The sequence below is a fragment of the Dipteris shenzhenensis genome, chromosome 30 (genome assembly GCF_047967505.1).
Source record: "Dipteris shenzhenensis isolate YYH24624 ecotype China chromosome 30, Dip_SZ_1.0, whole genome shotgun sequence".
Lineage (NCBI taxonomy): Eukaryota > Viridiplantae > Streptophyta > Polypodiopsida > Gleicheniales > Dipteridaceae > Dipteris > Dipteris shenzhenensis.
Window position 1 is genome coordinate 43,579,631 of NC_141625.1, and position 23,415 is coordinate 43,603,045.

The 23,415-nt window shown below is 47.1% G+C and overlaps 1 protein-coding gene across 2 annotated transcripts in view; it reads right to left on the bottom strand.

Moving 5' to 3' along the window:
* Positions 1–23,415, bottom strand: part of LOC147882172 (SEC14 cytosolic factor family protein / phosphoglyceride transfer family protein) — a 168,909-nt gene that overhangs the window by 77,871 nt on the left and 67,623 nt on the right. The window lies entirely within an intron of this gene.

The following is a 23,415-nucleotide window of genomic DNA, read 5'->3' on the forward strand; positions in this document are numbered from 1 at the left end:
CTAGCCTCAGGGGGACTTGTCAATTGGAACAAATAAAAAGGCATCTGGACTGGAGCTCAACAGGATACCCCAGCATGGGGAGGAGACAGAGGCTTTGTATGGATACCCAGAGGCACCTCCACGAGATATCTAGGCTTCCAGGTTGGCATTGAGGTGTCTCCGACGCAACAGTTTGCCCCAGTTCCTGAGAGTATCCGGAGAAAGCTAGCCTACTGGAGTACGGCTAGACTCTCTTTGGCCGGAGGAGCACTGGTACTCAACCAGGTTCTACTAGCGACTATGTGGTATGTTGCGTCATGTTGGTGCTTTCATGCTGACTCGATTCGTCAAGTGAGGAGATTGCTTCGAAACTTTCTGTGGAGTGGTGGGGATGGTTCTGAGGACACTAGGGCCAGAGTTTCATGGGATACTATCACTTTACCTTTCTCGCAGGGAGGACTTGGGGTTCTTGACCCGGAGATGCAGAGCAGAGCCCTTTTAGTCAAACTTCTTGTTAGAGGTTTGACTCCAGGAGATCAGCCGTGGAAGCAGTTCCTACTGCATGGGATTCACCAGTGCACCCCCAGAGCAGCAGGTCAGTGGGCAGGTAGAGTCAATTGGATCTTCCTGACGGACCAGCATTCTCAGCCTTCCTCACCACTTGTGAAAAGGCTTGTTCGTTTTTCGACAGCACCTCATCAGAGCAGTTCCCTCCTCCAGAGAGAAAATTGCCCGACAGCCACTTTACCATAACCCCCTAGTTCGCTACCAGGGATCTTCCCTTGGTACAGAACTTAAGACTCCCTTGGCCAGATGGCATGCTCAGGGGGTTGTGACAGTCGGAGATTGGTTCAAGGAAGGTGTAGAGATGTCAGAGGAGGTGATCAGAGATAGACATGGGCCACTTGGACAGATTGCTGCCACCAAATTATTGATCATGAGAGCTATTCCTCAGGAGTGGAGGGATGTACTTACAGATCCAGCGTATGTTGATCCCATTTCTACTTGGTCACGTTGTTTTAGTGAGGCTGGTCTATGTATTGGAGTTCGCTTAGGACCAACACCGTTTATTTATTTTGAGACTGACTCCTCTTACAGATTGTATCCCACTCAGCCCCTGGATCGTCAGGAGCTTCTTTGGCAGAGAGTCAGGGTCATTGGTTGCCTGGGTAAGGCATGGGCCACAGATCCTTCCAGGTTGACCATTGCAGAGGATATTAGATGGAGACTTTGGATTTTTCAGGGTCGACCTCCTGCGAAGCATGACTGGGACCCAGGTGAGTGGGCATGGCCTGCTCCGGTGGCAGGCGTTCGTCCTCTTTCTTTCTTCCAATACTCGACGAGGGCAGGTTACACGCTTCAGCAGAGAGACTCTCATCACATTCCATCTGCCTCCCAGCATTGGCACGCACAGGGACTTACTGTAGAGCTCTTGCTGAGCTACTGGACTCACTTTTGGGGCATCAGTAGAGCCAGGAAAGTCTCCTACTTTCTTTGGCTCACTATACATAGGGGCATACCTGTGGGTACTTGGCTCTAGCAGATGGGTAGGGTAGACCCTCCTTGTGTATGCGTTGTCAGCTTGCGGAGGAATCTAGCAAGCATTGTTCATGGAGTTGCACCAGCTCTAGAGTGGTATGGACAGGTATCTTCAGGTTGTTCTCATATGTTACATCTGAGTCCTTTCTGATGACGTGGGGCGCTGCTCTTTGGGGGAGAGGATCTGGAGCCTTTACTCTCTTTGAGTCAGAGCCAGGAGACCTCGGTTTCTTCATGCAACGTCGCCAGAGACGAGGTCCCACGGAGGCCAGCATCATGGAACCACAGGATTTACTTTTGGTACCGGTACCAGCACAGGATTCCATGCCTACTTCAGCTGCAGGGTCAGCCTGGGAGGTGATTTCCAGCATTACCATATGGCGGATATGGTGTTCGCGATGTTCTTTTGTCCTTGGGGACCATTTATGCACGGAGGCTGACACTCTCGCTTCCATTTGGGCAGAGATTATCTTCACTCTTAGGAGTCAGTGGGAGAGGTGTACAGGCACTTCTTTGGCAGCTCGTGGGAGATTTCTATCCTTCATGAGGACATGGGACTGCTCTTTATTTTTTCACTTGACCCCTTTTGGGGTGTCGTGGCATTTTAGACCACCTCCATGGCTTTTTTGCCACATTGTTGAGGCTAGGGATAGAGTACTTTCTCTCCCACCTGTTGTATGATTTGTTTTGAATGGAATATATCACTCTTTATTTAAACACTTCTGATTTTGCCTTAAGACCATAGACCCAAGTGTAGTTGGTGAAATCATCTATGAATGTAACATAATAGAGATAAACCCCAAAAGCAGGTGTCCTCATGGGACCGCAAACATCACTGTGAATGAGCCGTAATTTGCGTGTACCTCTCACTTCTTGAAAGGAAATCTATGCATCTTGCCAAGGATGCAACCCTCACATGACTCTAAAGGAGGCAATGCATCAACCATAGCATCCTTCTGAAGTGTCATTAAGCTGCAATAGCTCATGTCACATACCTGCCACGCCATAACTTTGCACTCTGCATCGCAGCAGTGGGCAAGAGTGAGCTAGAGGGTAAGCTGAACGTAGGTCACTCAATAATGGACTGAAATGAAGTGAGTACAAAACAGAGATGAATCACTAACCGTAGTTAGGAATTAGACTATGGTTAGGGGGCAAAACCTCTATGAGGGAAAAGTGCCCCCAACCCACTTATTACATTACATTGGCCACTGCCTAGAATATAATAATAATTCTAACACCCCCGTGTAGTGCCAATGTGGTGTACAAGGTAGTGATCAATCACCAAAAGGAGATAAGTTTAGGGCACTACGAAATTCTTCAAACTTCTCACATGGAAGTGCTTTGGTGAAACGAGTCTGTAGCAACCAATTCGGGACTGTTTTGGCTGTGTGTATCTCTTGAATCTCTTGCCTGATAACTTCATCCACACCCTGTGGAGGTACACAATCAGCCTGTGGCTGAATCGAGGCATGTGGATCAGGAGAAGGTTGCTGTGAATTCTGATTTTCAGCATGAACCCCAGCTGGGGAACCAAATGCTATATGCCTCAAAAACATCATCTGAAGAAGCTGGAATATTAAATTCAGCATGTGTATGTGCTGAATTCTCTGAAAATATAACATCTCTACTAACAAAAATCTCGCAAGAAGCAGGATTGTAGAGACGATAGCCTTTGCTTTGTGCACTATACCCAACAAAAATGCATTTAAGTGCCTTATCTGACAACTTGTGTCGAAACTCCACAAGCACGTGGGCATATGCAACACAACCAAAAACTCTAAAGTGATCCACTAAAGGCTTTCTCCCATGCCATGCCTCATAGGTGATTATCTTCAATGCCTTTGTGGGAGCCCAATTCAAAACATAGTTTGCACAAATGAGGCCTTCGAGCCAAAACCTATGAGGCAACGTTTTACTAGTAAGCATGCATCTATCTATCTTCATAAGAGTGCGATTCTTGAGATGGAGCTGCTCGGTTAGATGGAGCTGCTCGGTGAGCTCCCCCCCCCCGCCCAATGCCCCCTCCCGTTGTAGGCCGCTCGCTGCCCCCTCCTCCCCGCCCTCTCTCCTTGCCTTCGCCGCCCTTCCTCCTTGCCTCCACTCCACCCTGCTTCCCCGCTCCGCCCCACCTCCCGCCCTGCCTTCTCCCGCTCCGTCTCCTCCTTGCTTTCCCACTCCGCCTCCGCCCCCTGTCCTGCCTTCTCCCACTCCGCCCCGCTCCGCCGCCCCTAACCATTCCTTCGCTCGAGCTCTTCCCCACCTTCTCCCGCCTCCTTGCCTCTTGGCCTCCTCCCTTCCTCCCCCCGCTAGCGCATCCCCCCCCCCCTTCCTCCTCCTCCGCTTCTCCCGCCTCTCCCGCCCTCCTTTCTCTTTGCCACTCCTTCCTCCTTCTCCTCCCCTTGCTCCCTCCTTCCTCTCCTCCCCTCTTCTTTCCTTGCCGCCCTCTCCACCTCTCTTCTCCGCCTCGCCTCACCTCGACGTCCTTTTCCCTTTCCCTTTTTTCCTTTGCCTCCTTGAAGCGGGAGTATTCGTGTTTGTCACGGTGAAAGAAAATCTTGGTGGTGACCTTTGGTCTGGCCAGAGGGGCTCTATGTCAACACCCTCGACTCCCACAACCGTTAAGGTTCTTCTTTCCCCAGATGACAAGCAACAGGTACAGCAAGCAGTTCAGTCCCTCCACGACAAGGCGCTTGTGGGCGAAATTGATGGGATATCTCAAGGTGTATGCCACAGGCACACTTTGGGTTCTATGTGTGTGTGCTAGAGGCACAGTTAGGTGCCCATAAGCACTGTTAGGTGGTGGTAGATGCCACATAGGATGATTGAGAGATTCTAGGAGCTGATTGAGGAGACGATTGAGGAGATGATTGTGGAGCTTGGTGGCTCATGTAGAGGTGCCTACATATGGACCTCACCCTTCTTCATTCCATAAGCAAGCAAGCATTCTCATTTCGTGTTCAGCTTCATGCCTTCCTTTCACTTCTTCAACATGGTATCAAAGCACTATGATCCTCCCTGAGCCCATTTATGCCATGTCATCTTCTTCTTCTTCTTCACCTTCCTCTCCATTTTGCCCCTTTCTGCCCAAACACTTGGAGGGCTGAGTTCTCTACCTACAAGCAACCATTCCCTGGCTGGAGAGACCCTTCATATGGGCGACCTTCCACGTCAGAGGAATTAGACAATGGTGCCCACGAAACCACGCAACAGTTGCCTTCTTCCTGACGCCATTTCGTGCAATTCGACTTGCTGGAGCAGCCATTCCGAAATTCCTCTGAGCCAAGCTTGCACAACAGCATGAGCTAGCCCCTGTTCAGATTTGAAGTGAAATGGTCCACCACGGAGGAAGAAACAGGCGAAAAACCAGTCGACCTTCAAGCTCCTAGCTATGGCGACGTGACGCGGCATTTCGCCTCTCTTCTTCAGTGGCTCTTCTCTAGTATACCAGCTTTATTTCTACCTAGAAAGCCCTCTTTTCTTAGCTTTGAAGAGTGAGATACAAGCCGTCCAAGATCAGGCCTCTGTTTTGGACAGTTTTGACAATGTTGTGAGTTTGGTGCTACATTAGATGCTACTTTAGCATTTCTAATGTTTTAAAGTGTTGAATAGCATCAGTACAATTGTGGCCACAACTTTCCTTTAGGTTGCTATACCTGGATTTGCTTGGAATACTTTCATTTAGCCACCTCTATGAAGCATGCAAGTTGAAGTTTCATTTCCATTATGATTTTTATGGAATTTGGTTACAAGTCCTTGCTACACTAAATGCTTGTACTTTGAAGCTTTTGAACTCTTTCTAGCCTTGTAAGAGAGTAGACACAGCCCATTTTGGGTTAGACTCTCTCATGGCTACCTTCTTGAATATTGATAAGTTCAATGGTAAAGGCTTTCACACATGGCAGATGAAAGTCAAGTTTGCATTGATGAGAGAAAACCTCTGGGGGCTTGTCAAACCTGCTTCAACTTCTTCTTCAACAGCCTCTAATGTTGGAGAATCCTCAGCTCCTACACGCCCGGCACGAGATCCTGCTAGAGAGGAGAAAGCCTATGGCATTATTGCTCTTGGCTTAGGAGATGACAATATTCATCACATTTCTGACTTGGAGTCTCCTTCCCAAAATATTGCTTCAAGATCAATCCTTGCAAATATTGTGGCAAAAACAATCACCATGAAAAGTTTTGTAAGGCCAAAAAGGAAGCAACTACAAAACCAGAAACTGCCAATTTACTTTCAGTTGATGTGCCTCCACAAGATGAGGCCTCCTATGAAGATTATGCTTTTTGAACCATCTCCATATATGCTCCTGATCTCTCTTTTATGTTGAGTCAAGGTACTCTGCCTAGATAGTCCTCCAAAATGAATGAAATAAACTATTGTGTTCTTTGTAAACACCTCTGGTCACCATATGATGTAGGCCATGTGTATGTGTTTTGCTCCATGGTACCTCCTGCAGACATTGTGTGCATGTACATGCAAGGGAGATAACCATTGGAAGGTCTTATATATCCCTTTGTTTACTTCACACCCTTGGGAACCCTTGCTAGCATGAGATCCTAACCATAGATTTATCCTTGACCACCATGAGATGGCATGAGAAACTATGAGACTAGATGTATCCTTGACATAGCCTGAGACATTCCCTTGAGGGGGGGTTTGATGGAATATCTCAAGTTGTATGCCACAGGCACACTTTGGGTTCTATGTGTGTGTGCTAGAGGCACAGTTAGGTGCCCATAAGCACTGTTAGGTGGTGGTAGATGCCACATAGGATGATTGAGAGATTCTAGGAGCTGATTGAGGAGATAATTGAGGAGATGATTGTGGAGCTTGGTGGCTCATGTAGAGGTGCCTACATATGGACCTCACCCTTCTTCATTCCATAAGCAAGCAAGCATTCTCATTTCATGTTCAGCTTCATGCTTTCCTTTCACTTCTTCAACAGGAATTGTGGGTCTCACGCCTATACGGAGACAGGTGCAAGAGTGGATCCAGGCGAGCTTGGCATTAGAGGGAGACCACATCCAGAAGCTCACCATCTATGGAAGAGGCGTTTTCCTCATCTAGTTGAGCTCCCCTGACAGTGCCTCCACACTTGTAGAGTAGAGCCCCTTCCTCCTTGGCCCACATCTGGTTTACCTCTTTCCTTGGTATCATGGGTTCACAGTGGAGGACATGGATACAACACACCATGTTCCACTTTTTCGGTTACACTCCGCTTCCCAGGGCTCCCTAAGGAGTATCGAGCCACCCTCCCTCCATTGGTGGGGCATTTGGCACAGTGCTAGATTCCTCCCTAGAGTCGGCCGGGGATTTGATCACTGCAGTGGGATCTCAGACACACACCGTTTCATGATTTCAGTTTGCCTCCACAGGGTTAGAGAAGTGGTCCCTAGAGGTGTTCGATGCTATTTTGGGAATTCAGATTACACTCATGATGGATGAGTGCATGGGTCCACAGGGACTGGATATTTGGTACGCCCATGGCGCGGAGGTAAACTTTCAGTCGAGCCTCACGCGCGAGGAGCCGGTGTGTGGTTTGGCGACAAGAGTTATCAGATTTCCACTGAAGGCAAGAGGTGGAGCAGGCATACTCCTGGCCCCTCCAGAAGTGTGCGGAGCTGTTCAGGGTGGAAGCCTCCTTCATGATGAAGTGGGCACGGAAGATCGGTACCCACCCTAGTACGGTGCCACACAGACACCAGCTACTCGCTCTCCAAACCCCTGGCAAAGTCACACAAGGCAGTCCTTTTGGGACAGGAACCCACTCACAGGAGAGCCTTGTTCCCGACACCCCCGTCCTCATGAGCTGGACCATAGTGAGTTGGAACATACATGGGCTCCACGACCGTGTTCGTAGCCAGCTGCAGTACCTGATACTCCGGCAGGAGTTGCAGAGGGCCGTGGTAGGACGGGCAGTGAACATCCTTATGATTCAGGAGCACATGTTTTCAGCCGCAGACATCAGACGACCTCATCACCTTCTCCCAAGGAGAGGTCCCAAGGAGTGGTCCCCCGCAATAGGACGAAGCAAAGGGGTCTGCATCTCAGTCTCACAGACTTTGGCTCCAAAGGTCTACGATCAGGGCGAGCTCATTCCAAGACGGGCAGTTGGGATGGGAGTTCGGACGGAGAGTTCAAGATTGGGATCCTGAACGTGTATGCCCCAATGTGGAGACAGCACCGCCTAGCCTTTTGGAGGAGACCGTCAGAGTGTCTTCCGAATGTAGACTCCTGGATTGTTGGAGGTGACTTCAACCACCTGGAGTTTAGGGAAGACAATCAGGGCGGTACCTCATTCTCTGAGATGCCAACAACAGAGTGTAGCACCTAGGAGCAATTCATTTTCATGATCAATGGCAAAGACCCGTGGAGAGACCCAGATTTCAGCAGGACACCTGGCAGCCTTCTCTTCTCCTTTGGACAGAGGAGACACGATGGATTGCTAGAGAGACTAGACCGTTTCTATGTTAGGTACTAGGCACTACACAGAGGCGGATCTACCGTGATTCTGGCAAGTACCAAGATGTACCACTCTCGACTGGTACTTCACTTGGATCAGCCCCGCCAAGGTCTCCCCCAAAAGGGTGTCCGCATTCCAGAGGACCTCCTCCAAAACAAGGATATCCAGCAGGTCATGGCAAAGATTTGGGAGCAATCAGAGATAATACCGTGCGAGGGCTGGGCTGCGTGGGTGGCCGATGCGATGTAGAGGAGCTATGAGGAGCTGCAGGCTCACGCCCTTAGGCGGAGGAGGGCCCTTTAGGAGCATGAGCGGGCTTTGAGGAGAGACCTCATGTCCATCGAGAGGCTCAAGGAGCAGGACCCAGGTTCTCAGTTGCTTAGTGACAAATTCGAGAGCGCTCATCTTAAGCTTCAGGACATGGAGTTGCAGCGGGCTGAGTTCTCCTATCACTCCTCTTGGGCTCGTTGGGTGCAACAGGGGGACAGGGTGACAAAGCAATTCTTTCAGACCATTGGGCCCCGATCGGCAAGCACAAAGCTGCAATGTCTCCAAGACTTGTAGGGCATCATGCACACTAACCCACAGGAGATTCTGGACATGACCACCGGTTTTTACAGCCAGCTCTTTCAGACGGAGAGGATGACCCCAGCTGGTCTTGTGGCCCGAGAGCTAGTTTGGGATCACGTTCCAACAGTAGTTTCGCAACATTTATGCAACAGACTTGAGGAGCCTTTCACAGATGAGGAGCTTTGGGAAGCCCTCAACGCTCTCCCGAACCAGAAATGCCCGGGTGAGGATGGCTTGACTCCGGCCTTCTTTCGAAACTTCTGGGAGATTATCTCCACCCCTTTCAGTTTAGCTAGCCTGCAGATTTTTGACACAGGCTTTCTCCCTCAGTCCTTGAGCAGGGGGTGGATTTGTTTGATCCCAAAAGGGGGAGATATGTCAGACATCCGACAGTGGAGGCCCATCACTCTGCTTGCTATTGCATACAAGATCCTCGCCAAGGTCTTGAGTTTGCGGTTACGGCCCCATCTTACCGACATCATCCACGACACACAGACTGGATTTGTCCAAGAGCGCAGCATCCTAGACAACATCTTCACGTTCTGGGAGGCAGTAGGGCCCGCGTAGCTTGGCAGACGGTGATCAGCCGCGCAGGCACTGGGAGGCTTGGGTATCATTGATCCGGAGATGCAGAGTAGAGCCCTTCTGGGCAAGTTGGTGGTTCGTGGCCTCACCCCAGGTGCAGAGCCTTGGAAGCTCCTCTTACAGTGAGGGCTTCTAAGCAACACCCCACGCACTCGGGGAAAGTGGCAACCTTCACAAAGATGGATCTCTTAGAGGCCCCCCTTACGAGGAAGGGCTCCCCCCTGATGAGGAGCCTTCATAGGGTTTGGCAGAGATTGGCTGGGGGTCTCACCCGTGCTCCGCCCAGATGCAGAGAGGAGTTTGGGCACCAGCTCTTTATGTGGCACCCAGAGATCAAATATCAAGAGGGACATCTGCTCAGTCAGCGGACTCACATTGGTTGGGCACAGTGGGACAATGGTCAAGCAGGGTCCTTTGGCCGTTGGAGCACATTACCTATGGAGGCAAAGGTGAGGCTTGACACCCTAGCGCATCTGCGAGGGACAGGGTAGCGGATGGGCGAGATTGACTTAGCCATTCCTGAGTCCTAGTGCAAAGGACTTCACGTTTGCAGAGACAACAAATGGTTGGGGCAATTCCCGTACTGGTGTTCCTTTGAAGATGTTGATGCAGCGAGGCAGCACGCACCCCGGCTTCTTCCACGTAGGACCAGAAGGCCTACTTCAGCCACTCACAAGGAGAGACCCCAAGATGGATGGGAGTCTTGATGTGAATGAGTTGTAATTTGCGTGTAGCTCTCATTGCACCATCCATCTTGAAAGGAAATCTATGCATCTTGCCAAGGATGCAACCCTCACATGAATGAGGAGGAGGTGACTCTAAAGGAGGCAATGCATCAACCATAGCATGTTTCTGAAGTGTCATTAAGCTGCCATAGCTCATGTGGCCATACCTGGCAAGCCATAACTCCGCACTCTGCATCGCAGCAGTGGGAGTACTCACTGATAATGCAAGATCAGATCTTTTCTCATAAATATCAAGCTGAAAAAGAGCCCCATACAAAGTGCCAGACAACATCAAAGCATAGTCATTCTCTTTGTCTCTAACCGTGACTGCACTTAGCATCATCGAATACAACCTGAAATCCTCCTTAATTAAGAGAGGACACTGAAAGCAAATTCTTCTTTATACCTGGCACATAAAGAACATCTGAAATTCTGAAATCTGTGCCATCAATGGATGTGAGAATAATGTCCCCCACTCCACACACTGAATAAGAAGAATTCTTTGAACAAGTCACCTTGTTTTTAGTAGGTGGAGGATGCAGAGATGCAAAAAGGCTCTTCTTAGAAGTGATGTGCTTAGAAGCACCACTATCAAAATACTAAGTATTCCGTGTCTCATTGATACTGAGAGAGCATGCATCCTTTGAAGGATCATAACTGCAAATCAAGAAAGCATAAGGGTCATCCTCAATAGTGACTGTAGCATTTGAACTACCCACTGAAAAATCTGAAATGCAAGACAGAAATGCATAGTGCTCTTCCACAAAGTTGGTTGTAACATCTCCCCCATCATGTGCATGAGGAGCTGATGCATCTTACACAGCCATACCTGAATCCCTTTTCTTTTCTTTAGCTATGCACTTCTTGCATTCACCAATATAATGACCTGGCTTCTTGCAGTAGTGACAAATGCCCTTCTTCCTAGGCTTATCTGCATCACCCTTAGCCTTATAAGAAGGCTGTCCTGAATCAGCTTTATGTTGATGTGGGCCCTGATTGGCATGTTGCTTTTGCTGCCCTTTTCCCTTGGGCTTGAACTTAGAAATCATGGCATGCTCGCCAGCCCATGTTGCCATATTTCTTCGTGTCTCCTCTTCCTGCAACAGAAGTCCTACCAACTCGTGAAAAGAGAGGATTGCTGACCCCCCAAAATGACAAATTCAAGGAGGTGTGCAAACCAAGATAGGACTCAGGAAGAGAATTCATAGTGGTGGTAAGCACCTCTGAATCTGGAATGACTTTATCAATATTCAGCAATTGCTCCCTGAAATCCTGAAGCTTTGTGAGGTGAGTATTCATGGAATCTCCCTCATCCATATGCGTGTGAGAAAGCTCTCTTTTCAAAAAGGAAACTCTGGCATCATTTCTTGCTGCAAACATACTCTCTAATATCTCCCAAGTTGCCTTTGAGGTCTTGCATGACCAAATGTGAGGAATAATGAACCTCTTGACAGAAAGAGAAATCACTTATAGAGCTTGTGCATCCCTAGAATCCCATCTTTTCTGCTCTCATGTGGGAGCCCCGGAAGCAACAGCTCCAGTTACTTGTGCTGCATTTTGACCTCTACCCCTGCCTCCAACTGTAGGAGTGACAGGTGTAGCCACAAAATCTGGCCTTGCTTCATCTCGATTGACATAATCCCAAAGATGTCTGCCAACCAAGATGTTGCAAACCATAAAACTCCACAAGGAGTAGTTGGGGCCATCCAACTTATCCTCCTGTGTGAGGACTCCAAACACCTCATTGGGGTTGTTCTAAGCCATTTTTGCCAAAATATAGCAAACTGAAAATCCCTTCCTGGGATGCAAAATGCACAAGTAAAATCTGCCCACGATGACAAATACTATCACAGCCTATCAAAGGCTCGAATTGCACCACAATGCTTTGCAATTGCCCAAAAATCTGCAAAGAAAATCTGCAAAAAGTGGCAAAAGTCTGCAAATTGACAGTCCAAAACTGCTTGCAAACCTCCAAAATGCTCTTTCAACTACAAAATTGCAACCCAAATGCAAAAGCCTCAATTTCTTGTGGAAAATTGCATACAAAAGAGGGCAAATAGACTGAAAGCCCCAAATGTTGCAAAATTTGCACTCTGCCTGCAAAAGCCCTAATTTCTCTACAAAAATTGCAAGCAAGACAACAAATCCCCAAATTCTGGAGTGGATCTTGCAAACTGATTGCAATGTCTGCCAAAGAAAAGATGCCCAAAAAAGGCACTCCCAGAATGCAAGCCAAACAATGGCTACCTTCACAAATGCCTGCCAAAGACCACCTGCATGGATACCAAAGGCAGGAGCACGAGCAGGAAGAACTGGGAGTAGGTCCAAGAGCTTGAACTGCTCTAAAATACCAAATGTGAGAAAGAAGGAGAGCAAGAGTGAGCAAGAGAGTGAGCTGAACGTAGGTCACTCAATAGTGGACTGAAATGAAGTGAGTACAAAAGAGAGATGAGGGGTTTTGTCCAAGTGACAAAACCCTATCTAATCACTAACCGTAGTTAGGGATTAGACTGTGGTTAGGGGGAAAAACCTCTATGAGAGAAAGTGCCCCTAACCCACTTATTACATTACATTGGTCACTGCCTAGAATATAATAATAATTCTAACACTAGTTGGTGACCTGTTTTAGACATAATTGGCACACATGACCCTTCATCATAAACCTTGCCATCTCCATTAGAATTCTATTCTAGCGTTCCACAACACCATTTTGGTGTGGTGTGTATTGCACAATACATTGAAGTATGATGCCGCAAGATGCTAAAAATTCAGCGAACTCATGTGGCATGTACTCACCCCCCCTTGTCAGTGCGGAGTGTGAGAAGCATGCGTTCACTTTCATTTTCAACCATGGCAAGAAATTGCTTAAAGCAAGCAAAGACACCTCAATGGGTAAACCCAATTATTCGTGGTGAAATCATCCGCAAAGGTAACAAAGTATGAATAATCCCCAAGTTGCATTCGACTACACACATCACTGTGAACCAAATGCAATTTAAGAGGTGCACCAACACTCCTATCTTTAGGGAAAGAATACCGATTCATTTTGCTAAGTAGGCATCCCTCACAAATATGTTCGGACGACACATGCATCTTTGGGAAATCAACAACCATATCTGTTATGCTCAAGTTGAGATAACATGACATCGGAAGGGTCAACTGACATTAACTTTTAAGTGCCCGATATTTGTATTATATTTGGATTGCGCTTTATGTACATGGTGAAGAAGTCTAATGTCAAGGTCATCGGTGATGGCGATTAGCCAAAGGCCTAGGTGCTCCTACTTGTGAATTATGCTTAGGGGCAACTGGTTAAAAGATATTCCAAGAAGGGGTAAAAGGGGGGCATCTAAGGAAGGCCTTCGAAATAGGATGTGTGGCATACTAGACTCATTTAGTTTGTAGGAAGAACCTCATGAACTAACTCGTGGGTTGAATCGAACTAAGGTAATCTACAAACATTTAGGCTAGGAGGAGAATTGGATAATCACCCGTGAAGCTTTTCTTGGGTTGTACAGATATTAGAATTTAGAAATCAATCTTTCTTGTTTCAATATCCTAATAATGCAATCTCAGCAGGCTGCCATAATTCAGATGCCCAAAGCCCTCATGCCACAAGTGAGTATCAACAACCATAGAATCCTCTACTACAAGTGCTGCAATTTGTCCCCCTGTCATAGCATAAGGTCTATATAGACCCCGTGTCAATGTTTTAATGACAACAATGGTATCATAGATGGCACCGTGGAAACCGTCAAAGATAACTATCACGAGGGCGTGAATTTATTATTACAAATGTGGGCAAGGCCATGGGCTGTAGGTGTGCAATGGCCCCCTAGGAATTAATGCCTTGGGATTGACTTTATTGTTTGGTCCAAAGAGGGGGCAAAATGGCCCTTAGGGTTTAGGGTTGGGCCGCTTGTATGGTCCAAAGAGTGCCCCATAGAGGGCATGGGGCAAATGAAACGTAGGTGCAAATGCATGGGGCTGCTAGAAGCATCGGAATGGTGTCACGTGAGCGTGGAAAGAGAAAATGACGAATTCCGTACGGTATTGGGGCTAGGGGGGAGGAGCTCCAACTGACGATTTACATCCGTATGAGGCTATAAATAGCTAGTGTCTGCATAGCGACTCACCTCCATATCTAGCACCAAAGCATATCTTTTGGATATGACATACCCGATCATAATGGTCTTGTAGTTAATTGGATCCATGGGATCCCCTGCCTTGTGGATATGTGTGATAGTATTGAGGGTCCAAGTGTGTGGGAAGCCGACACAAACTGCTTCATTAAATAGCTTTGCCAGGATATGGGGGGGGGGGGGGGAGAGAGTTTATTATAGTCTATGCAAGACTGATGGGTCTATGCGACTGATAGAAAACCTGCTACAACAAGCAATAAGGGTGGGGCTACCAAATGAGCATCATCACCCATGCTGAATGCTAGGCCCTACCTAGTACGTAGTCAAATCATCAATAAAAACGACATCAGCATCATCATCACCACAATTCTCATCATCATGTTGATCAATCCACGTCACCACGCCAGGACAATGCGGCCTCACAAGGTGTAAATGTCAAAGGGAGCTTGAGAGGGGGCGGGGTCCTGCTGATGCGTAGCCAGTGATGGAGCGCTATCGACTGTCTGTGGGCATTGTCTAGCTCGATCTCCTACCAGTGGCTCTGCTCCTAACCAAGGCCACTGTAACACATGTGGATCGTGTCCTAGGTCTCAACAAGGATGGGAGATCACCCAATATGATCTACGTCTCTGTCCGCCATCGCGTATGGTGTGCCTAAGGCTCGAGGTCCCTACTGTGTTTGTAGGTGGTGGTTGTGTGATTTGTACGATCCGACTGGAAGAACTCCGTCATCCAGCTCTAAGAAGATCCAAGCAGGGTGTTTGAGACCTGCCTTTGAATCCCGAGTAAGTACTCTCTATGTCGAACCGCCTCATAAATGAAAGCAGCGAGGCACCTCAGGTCTAGATAAGAAAGCAGTCTGGAGAGAGGCCCAAAGCCATCTCTAAAGAGACAATGATAGCGATCACGGATCTCGTAGTACACGGGACATCGAAGTGCAAAGTGCTCCTCTGACTCAGCCTCCTGCCGGTCGCATAGCATACATATGTGTACTCCCTGGGTATGCCCTCAGCTCGTCTACTCTCGATACGGAGTCGGTGTGATGATACTCGAAACTGCATCATGGAGATCCTCAATGAGTGCAATAAGTGAATCTGAGTGTACTCTGGCGGGACAATGAAGCCCTCCTCAAGGATGCGAAGGCCGTGATCTCTGTATAAGCTGACCTTCACTGGAAGCTCTCTCAGCTCCAACCCGGTCCTGAATGTGTGTAGCTGTAAGTGGGACAGATGGAGAGTCTAAGCTATACTATAAGGGGGGTAATATATCCACGTGGAGAACCAATCTCTTGAACCACCAAACTCTCCCCTCCCCTCCATCTGCAAGAGTCATGGACGAAGCCAGAGCTGGCCATGGCAGCCTACGTCTCCTCAATGTACTTTCTGACGTGGTGTAGATAAGTAATGGTCTGGAATGCCGCATCTAACTGCAATGGAGAAGCACGAAACTCGGCCTGAATGATATGATGTGGCACTGATGGTTTACCCCGGATCATTCGTGAGAGCAAGAGAATCTGTAATCGCTCTACTAGAGCCCAGTTTGCTGAGAGGTCGGGTCCCCAACAAGGGCTATCATACATGTCAGCTGGTCGAACAGTGGGAGACTACAGGCACCCCGTAGCCTACATGGACAGCTGGCAAGGGCTGGAGCCCCTAGTAGTAGGCGGCATGTGTAACGACGGTCAAGGGAGAGCTCAACGATGGAGCAGCGGATGAAGCGGAGAGGCTACGCTGATGAAGCAGAGTGGCTGCGCAAGGCCTACGTAGGTGTTATGCAAGACGTATGTATGGCCTACGTGAAGGGCGACTTTGAGCGATGGAGCGAAGGGCAACGTTGAGCATGGGAGCAACAGAGCAACGGAGGGCTACATTCACAGAGAGAGAGAGAGAGAGAGAGAGAGAGAGAGAGAGAGAGAGTCTATTAACGTCCACTGGAGACCAAAAGGTCTATGGGATAGCAAGAAACCCTTTAGTGCATCTGCTTTAGGGAGGGCACATGGCACCTCCCAAGGAGTGCAAAAAGCAACCCACATTATTTTAGAGTACCTATATGATAGTCTGAAAGAGTAAACAACCATACATCAGTTTAAGACTGAAAGTCTTTTGGTTTTGATTTAAACTCTCTGATTAGAGCTACGCCTTCACGATAAACTGCCCATTTTCCATCCTTTATGGCAGCCTTGACTTTAGCTAATTCAGTTGCCTTATTCTTGAGTTGAGCCTGTGTAAGCTCCTAGCTTGATCCGTATATCTTTTGACTTCAGTGTAAGGATTGCATGACCTTTATAGTGCATTATAGAAGTTGGCCAGGAGTCGTCATCATCCTGCTCATCACCATCCACCCATTCAATGTTGGGCAAGCTTGCTTTGATCTTTGTCAATATTTCACTATATGTGTCCTCCTCTTTGTACCAATCTTCTGGGAGTCCCCCTATTCTAATCTTTAGCGCATTATCACTTCTAGCTTTGTGTTCTTTGATCTCTGCTTGAATATGAGACTTACTTGCTTTGGTGTCCACTTCCACAATCACTTCCTTCTTAGCAGTTTGTACTTCAATGTGAGCAATATCTTTGATTGTAGAGACTAGCTGCGGGGTAGGGAGGGAATCCTTACAAGATTTTACAGCCTCATCAATTACTGCCAGCTTACCAGGCCCTTCCAGAACGTGAAGTTGAGCCTTTACTTCTGCCAGTTCCAATCGTAGCTCTCTCATTGCCTGCTGCAAATAAAAGATCTAATCCTGTTGCCCAAGGATGGGTCGTTTTGAGCCTTCTTGTTTGTAATTCCGTGCATAAGGAGAGGGTGTCATGGCTGCGACTGTGGAGTACGGAGTCCAAATGGAGCTTAAAGGACTTGAGGGGGACTTGGAGGAGAGGGTAGGCCAGTCCATAATTGGCTGTCTGTTGAACCCCCTAGCTGAACCTGAAGCTAAGTGATGGTGCCTCAGAAGAGTAGGCGCGACAAGCAGATCTGAACAGATGCCAATGAAAGAGGTCGGGGAAGATAATCGGCAGCCCTAAGCAAGCAGATGACGAGGTTCACAGCAACGAACCACACAGAAGAAATGATCATTGCACCCGCTACGACTTTGCCCTGAGCAAGCAGATGACGATGTTCACAGCTACAAACCACACAGAAGAAACAATCATTGCACCCTGATATTTGTGTGAGATACAGTCATCAGCCATGCAGCTGTTAACGATGAAGTACAATGTGGCAGAGGGAGCCTTATCTTGTCACACACAGACATCACTTATAATATCAGTAATATGCCTATCTTGAGATTAAAAAGGGACATTAGCATAGTTGAATGATACAAAAGTAGAATAGCTTAGAGAAACCCTTTGAGGCCAATTGAAATTGGTTTTTATAGCTTGCATCTTGAATGCCAATCCAATTTCAGTAAACATAGGCATATGCTCTTGATTTGAGCCAATTGTCTCTCCTAGGTTTTAAAGACCCGGGTTGGATTAGGGGTTTAGCCCAACTCGAGGTTAGGGTTAGTGTGTTTGCTACTGACAAGCTACTAATGGGCGACGGGGCTGTACGAACGGAGAAGTTTGGACATAGGGGTATGGACAGAGCTGTACGGGCGGGAGAGATATGGACGAGAGAAGTAGAAGTAGAAGTAGAATTTATTAGCATCCTCCGGGGGCCAAAAATGACCCATGGGACCCGTCTCAATACAATGTAAAAAGAGTCTCCTCAAGGAGAGGGGTCAAGAGTCTATGAGTTCCTGACGACAAGTAAAAAGACGAGTGACAATAGATCCCAAAGCTGCCGGAGAGGCAGTGGAGAGAACTGATGTCAACTGAGCGAAGTCCTCCAATATCTGCTGGTAGTCCTCCCTAATATGTGCATAACGGGGCCACTATAGAGCTACATGTGCCTCTGTCTCAACTGTCTGCATGTCACAAAGGGTACAGACTCTAGCATGTCTGGGCTGGTGTATCCAAGCTCCCTGCTCAATGGCAAATGTATGAGATCTGGTACGGAACGTGGCTATGTTCCTACGATATAGAAGGGGGATAGGTATGCTAATATAAGGCTGAGCATATGGAGATGTATGTAGACTAACATGTGGGATTTATGTTGTATTGATAATATTCCAGCTTTACCCTCTTTTCACTTGTCAGCCAGTGATTCTGCAAAGTGCTCAGTAAAGACATTTGAAAATCTTGCATGTTGACCTTTGCAGGCGGCATGGTCAAATATGCTTCCACTTTCCATCTGCTGAACCATTTTCTTATGTCGGTTGCCCATCCTGTGCAGATGATCTTACTTTTGTAGTTCTTTTGAAGCTTTGTGCTGGCCTTCCATGCTTTATGAGGCAGCCTATAAGGTTGCATTTGCTGTACCTCTATTAGGTATCGCATAACTCTGATCAATGCATGAAATTCAATCGGTCTCCTTCCCGTTTCCAATAGAAGTACTAAGTATGGAGTAGTGGGTTTGACACCAAGGTGTTGCCTTAAGAAAGCTTTTTGCATTTTCTCAATATCATTCCATGTAGAGGCTGAAATGTTGGGGTAAGTATGATCAAGGGCTTGCTCTATGGTGCATGTGTGCATCTAGGGGAGTCACATGTGTGTTTGTGTATGTTGTAAAGGCACATCAAGTGCTATGATGTGTCTAGTGTGTGACCTAAGTGATGATGTAAGACAAAGGCAATCCCACTGATGTAAGGATTGATTCCCACTGATGTAGGGGCTGATTGCCACTATGTAGGGAAGGTATTACCTTCTCCCCCTTTCTATAAGAGAGAGTCCTCTCTCTCACAATCATAATAGAGATCTACCATCTTTCTTTCATTGTGCTCTCACACCTCTTGAAGATGCATCTATTCTATCCTACGGGATCCTACAAATGGTATCAAAGCTTTAGGTTCTAGATCTAGCCTAGCCTAGCATTAGATGCTATCTCTACTAGTTTCTCATCTTCTCCATTTTCCTCCTTCTTCCCCAAATCTTTGAGAGCTGAGTTCACCACCTACAAGCAACCATTCCCAGGGTCCTTCTGGCTGGAGAGACCCTTCATATGGGCGAACTTCCACGTCAGAGGAATTAGAGAATGCTGCACGAAACTGCGCAACAGTCGTTTTCATCCTGACGCCTTTTCTTGCAATGCGACTTGCTGGAGCAGCCATTCCAAAATTCCTCTAAGCCAAGCTTGCACAACAGTATGAGCTAGCTCCTGTCCAGATTTGAAGGGAAATGGTCCACCAGGGAGGGAGAAACAGCAAAAAAACCAGTCGACTTTCAAGCTGCTGGCTATGGCGACGTGACGCGGCATTTCGCCTCTCCTCCTCAGTGGCTCTTCTCTAGTATAAGGCCCTTCTTCCTGCATAAAAATCCCCTTGAATAGAGCTATGAGCTGTGAGAATTGCACCCTCCAAGTTCTGGTCTTTGTTTTGGACAGTTTGACAAGGTTGTGAGTTTGATGCTACATTAGATGCTACTTTAGCATTTCTGATGTTTTAAAGTGTTGAATAGCTTCAGTACAACTATGGTTACAGATTTGCTTTAAGTTGCTACACCTGGATTTGCTTGGAATACTTTCATTTAGCCACCTCTATGAAGCATGCAAGTGAAAGCATCATTGATTTGTAGTATGGAATTTGGTTACAAATCTTTGCTACACTAAATGCTTGTACTTTGAAGGATTATTTTTGCTCATATTTTCACTTGTAAGGCACTAGACACTGCCCTCGGGTAAGACCTTGCCATGGAAGCTAAGACCTTTTTTGAGAAGTTGGATGGAACTAGTTTCCATACTTGGCAAACAAAAGCCAAGTTTATGCTTATGAAAAAGAAGATATGGAATGTTGTGAATGGAAAGAAGTCTACAAAAGAAAAAGCTAAAGACAAGAAGGACTACTTCAACAACAAAGCAATTATGCCTGATTGAAGAACTCCATCAGCAAATGAAGAAAATGAAGACTATGCTTTTTAGGCACTTTGTCTTTTTTGTTTATCATCACTTGGTCAAATTTTAAGGTTCTCTACCTGGAGTAGTACTCCAAAAAGAATATGTTATGTAAATCACCTCTGGTCACCATATGATGTAGGCCATATGATATGTGTTTTGACTATCCCATTTCTGTGAACCTCACACCCTTGGGAACCCTTGCTAGCATGAGATCCTAGCCATAGATTAATCCTTGACCACCATGAGATGGCATGAGAAACTATGAGACTAGATGTATCCTTGACACTGCAAGAGGCAACCCCTTGAGGGGGGGTTTGTTGGGGTAAGTATGATCAAAGGCTTGCTCTATGGTGCATGTGTGCATCTAGGGGAGTCACATGTGTGTTTGTGTGTGTTGTAAAGGCACATCAAGTGCTATGATGTGTCTAGTGTGTGACCTAAGTGATGATGTAAGACAAAGGCAATCCCACTGATGTAGGGATTATTCCCACTAATGTAGGGGCTGATTGCCACTATGTAGGGAAGGTATTACCTTCTCCCCCTTTCTATAAGAGAGAGTCCTCTCTCTCACGATCATAATAGAGATCTACTATCTTTCTTTCATTGTGCTCTCACAACTCTTGCAAGATGCATCTATTCTATCCTACGGGATCCTACATGAAATGCTGCCTCCCCATACTTCCACTCCATATAATACTGTCTGCACTACATATGCATCAAACCATACATTTTGAATTTTCCAATTCTTGATGTCGGTGTGCCTGCAATCATTCTCAAACTGGTAGTACTTCCCTTAGCCAATGTCCATCCTTCTGTGTATACATTGCCACCATCTATGATCTGTCAGGATATCAACCCCTAAGTATTTGAAGGTGCTGACGTACTCAATAATCTGCCCATCAAAGGTGATCTCACGGGGATATTCTGGCTGATTAGTACAGACTGCCATCATCTTTGTTTTCCCGACATTTACTTGCAGCCCACTTTCCCTACAAAAAGTCTTAAGCACTTGTAAGAGTTTGTGCATAGATTCTGGATCGTATGCAAAAAGAACGACATCATCTGCGTATAGTAACAATAGCACTGTCCAAAGACCCAATTGTGGTCCTTGCAACCCTTCCTCTGCTGCAGATTCATTGATGAGTTCGTCAATGCATATTCCAAACAAGGTAGGTCGATAGAGGGCAGCCTTGCTTCACTCCCATATTACTCTCAAACGCATCAGACATACCCTGTGTTTGTTTGAGTCTTCATAATACCTTTTCACATATGCGAGAGATGCCTACTCTTAAGGCCAAAGGGACTCCTATTTCTTGCATTCTCTTCCATAATCCTCCTCTTGGAACTGTGTCAAATGCTTTCTTGGAATCCACAAAACAACAAAATAGAGTGCATCCTCTCAGTCTACATTCATCCATGAGGACTCTCAAGGTAATAAGGTGGTCGGCTGTCTTGTGCTCCTTGCGAAAGCCTGCTTGTCTGGTGGCTCTTTTCTGTGCCTCTTCTACCCATGAGCTGATTTTCATTTCAAGCACTGTACTGAAGAGCTTGGCCAATGTAGAGCTGAACATTATAGTTCTGTAATTTGTGACTGAATTTTTGTCTCCACCTTTGTGTAAAGGCTGGACCCTATTTTCTTGCCATTCCTGAGGGAAACCATGGTGTAGGGCATGTGTTAGGATGTGTGAGAGCCATGTTCTTGCTCGGTCTCCTGTCCATTTCACAAATTCAGCATGTATCTTCATGTGATCTGATGCTTTGCTATTAGCCATCTTCTTTAGTCCAACTTCAATGTCTTCAAAGCTGAAAGGACTAGTGCATGTGACTGACAAATCCTCCTTCCCCATTTCAGTAGCATGTGCATGATTGTACAACTTGGTAACATAATCGAGCATGGTCATCTAATATATCCCCGATGACCTGTTTCCGTCTACCTTTCACTTGTTTCCAGCCCTTTCTTGGATTTTTTATGAAAGTGATCAAATCAGATTTCTCTCTTTCCAAAATATATATTCTTTTCTTTTTCCTTGTGAGGGCATTGTATGTCTTCTCCAGTTGTTTATGCCTATCTGCATCCAGTATGTATTTCAGCTCTTGGCACAGTTGTTTGCATTCCTCGTCATACCATTTCTTGTGTGGTAACCCTTTGATATGTTTCTTTTTTCTTGCATTTGCTGCTCCAAATGTTTACGTGGCTGAGGTAAGTATTGCTCCCTGCAAGGCTGTCCATGTGGGGTTGGTTATTGTCCGAGAGAGAGAGAGAGAGAGAGAGAGAGAGAGAGAGAGAGAGAGGCTGAGCGGGTAAGGCGACCATCAAGACATCAGGGTGGGTGTGGCAATGGGGGCATGAAGTCGACAATAGAGTGTTGTCGGCCACTCAAAGGTGCAGCCCTAGCATGTCTCCTGGTCATAGCTTTGCGTCTAACCAGGGCTATTGTGACCCCCGTCCAGCGAGACCTGGCTCTAAACATGGAGGGGATGTCCCCAAGTGTGATCTGTGTGTCAACCCTCTGTCTGAGCCGTCGGGTCACAGGCTCCGGATCACGGTCATGTCTAGGCCTCATCCCGTGTGGGTCCATGTGATCTGGCTGGAAAAACTTTGTGATAGAACTCTAAGAGGGATCAGCCAAGGAAGAAATCTGCTCCTGTCTCCATGCTCGAAGTACCCTCTCGCGGAGTCTAAGTGCCTCATGAACGAAACCTACCAAACATTGCTGGTCTGGGTAGGAGATGAATCGGGCCAAATCCCCATAACTGTCTCTGAAGAGGCAATAGAAATGCCCACGGATCTCATAGTAAACAAGACACCTGAAGATGAAGTGCTCCTTTGTCTCAACCTCCTGCATGTCACACAAAGTGCATATGCGCCTCTCCCTAGGTAGTCGCTCTGCTCTGCCGCTCTCGATACGAAGTTTATGTGAAGAGACCCGGAACCGCCCAAGGGAGATCCTCAGTGAGGGGTAAATAAATCTGAGTGTACCCTGGTGGGTCAATGAAACCCTCCGCTCTGATATGTAAGAAGTGATCTCTATAGAAGCCCAGCTTCACTGGAAGATCACTCGGGCCCAGCTAGGTCCAAAATGTGTGTAACTGTTATAGATCCTCACGGATAACATGGTTGACCTCGTGTGATAGGAGGGGAGAAAACGGAGCATCCATACTGTACTGGAATGGGGGTCGTATGTCCATGTGGAGCCCCAGCCCCTCGAACCATCTCTCTGTGCATGCATACCAGCACCTCTGGTCTCCTCCTGCTGCAAAGTGCCATAGAAGAGAACAGTGCTAGCCAGGGTAGCCTACTACGCCCAGAGGTGTAATCCCCATAGTCCCTGACTCGGTACAAATACATGATGACCTGAAATGCAACATCTAGCTGTAATGGGGGTGACCCAAACTCCGCCCGAATGATCTGGTGAGGAATGGATGGCTTACCACGGATCATCCGTGATAACATGAGAACCTATAGCCGCTCCACCCTGACCC